This window comes from Palaemon carinicauda, chromosome 12, assembly GCF_036898095.1.
Source record: "Palaemon carinicauda isolate YSFRI2023 chromosome 12, ASM3689809v2, whole genome shotgun sequence".
NCBI classification, from domain to species: domain Eukaryota; kingdom Metazoa; phylum Arthropoda; class Malacostraca; order Decapoda; family Palaemonidae; genus Palaemon; species Palaemon carinicauda.
The window spans coordinates 43,172,777-43,175,276 of record NC_090736.1 but is presented as its reverse complement, the minus strand read 5'-3'; positions in this window follow the sequence as shown (position 1 = coordinate 43,175,276).

The following is a 2,500-nucleotide window of genomic DNA, read 5'->3' as shown; positions in this document are numbered from 1 at the left end:
TATATATATATATATATATATATATATATATATATATATACGCACACACACAAGTAACAGCAAATAATTGTAGATACATGTGAATGATAGATTAGATCAGGAAGTTTAATTTCACATAGACATTTATTATCTGAGGTGCATAATTTTTAATCAAGAAACCAGGTATCGCTTTTGTCAGTTCTACTTTAAGAATTTAATATTTTCATGAAGCAAATCTCTTTGCAAATGAATGCATCGAGTTTGTACATTCGTAATGCATGGAGTTTGTACATTCGTGTCCTATATAAATTGTATCAAAACTTTACTTTGTAAAACTGAACTGTATCATGTTTATTTCTAATAGGTCAATTGAATGAACCAATTTCTTTGCACGCGAACAATTAAAAATGTGGTTTTGATCCTTAGCATAGGCAATCATTGCATTTTTATTCCTAAGGATATCTTACAATTTTCTTATGTTGTTTAATTTCCTTTTCGAGGGTTCGAAGGATTTACCTGTCTCTCTTTTTTATTTATTTTTTTTTTTTCTTTTTAAACGCCGCTCATCAATGGCAGAGACCAGGTACAGTAACAACGCTCAAGCTAGCACGACAATATCCTAGTCACTGACCATACATACATATGATTAGCGTCCAATCCCCCTCTCCACCCAAGATAGGACCAGGGAGGATCAGGCAAAGGCTGCTGATGACTAAGCAAGTAAACCTACAGTATAATCTGCCCTAAACAGGCCAGTCCCCATCCTTAGCTCACAAGGATGGTGTACCAACCGTGTGTCACACGATCGTACATAGTAACGACATTTAATTTTTTGTATAAATTATGCTTGTATCTTCGCTCTCCCCTCACACTGATAGGGACCTGAAATAACATGTCTGTTTTTCTCACCGTTAACTGTTAACCGGTGCGGTGTCGGTTGAACATGAAATTGCCTGTTATGTTATTTATGCCCTTTTGCACGGAGTTTATGTATATATAAACGAATTTTTTGTAATAAAATTACTCAATTGCTTTCATCCTGCCTTCTTAGTCACAGCCTCTCTCGGCCCGTCACAATGGTGAGGTTACATAACCTACAAAAAACTATCGAGTTTAAGCGGGAATCAATCTCCTGTCCAGCAGAACGCCAGGCAGGGACGTTTCCAATAGGCCACCAATATAGACATTTTCGCATGAATTATATGGTCTATGATATACACATCCCTTGTTAGAGTTAGGAGAATTATTTATGAAAAGTGTTTTCATTGGGTTATTGCTCTTAAATGTTTCATTAATGTTGATTTTTTTTAACAATTGAAGAATATCTTCAAATTAGTTACTATATGGCAGTACAAATAAGTTTTGTGTATTATGGTTTTCCCTTTTATCATTACCAAAGGTCTCTTTTGCTGTTCTCAGTGCATCATCTAATACATTTTCAGGGTACTTTAATTTCTTGCTTATAGTCCTAATCTCAATTATTTCGTCATCAATATATCCAGGGCTGCAAACTCGTGACGCTCTTAAAAACATAAAACTTTATTACTTTGATTTGAGTAGAAATGCACAAGTGCAGAGATATTCATTGGCTATTTATATATGCTAAACTTGAATCTATCGTTCCATCTCTAATACGACAAAAAAAAAAAATGTAAATTACAATAATTCTCCAACTCTATCGCAAAATCTGTTGACGGTACCAAGCCATTCAATCTAAAATGATAAGACATCAAGAATTTCTTTTTCTGGGCACACCCATATTAGGTCGTCAATATATGGAAACCATTCTACCTTATTTAGTAGGTACTAGGTTAGCCAGGGCACCAGCCACTCATTGAGATGCTATCTACTAGAGCTAGATCCTTTGACTGGCCAGACAGTACTACATTGGGTCCCTCTTTCTGGCCGCGGCTCATTTTTCTTCTGCCTACACATACGCCGAAGAGAATGGCCTATTCTTTTCACATTCTCCTCTGTCCTCATACATCTAACAAAATTGGGATCACCAAAACAATTCGTCTTTGATCAAGGGGTTATTATTATTATCATTATTATTACTAGCCAAGCTATCAACCTAGCTGGAAAAGCAAGATGCTATAATCCCAAGGGCTCCAGTGGTGAAACATAGCCAGTGAGGAGAGGAAACAAGGAAATAAACGATATAACAATTAATGTAAAATTAAAATAAAATATTTAAAAAAAACATTAACAACATTAAAACAGATAATTCATACATAACTATAAAAAGACTTATGCCAGCCTGTTCAACATAAAAACTTTTGCTGCAACTTTGAACTTTTGAAGTTCTACTGATTCAAGTACTGCAATGTAATTGATAAGGGGCTACTTTCCTCTTGGTAAAGGTAGAAGTGACTCTTTAGATATGGTAAGCAGCTCTTCTAGGAGAAGGACACTCCAAGATCAAACTAATGTTATCTAGTCTTGGACAATGTCATAGCCTATGTACCATGGTCTTCCACTGCTTTGGGATAGAGTTCTCTTGGTTGAGAGTACACTCGGG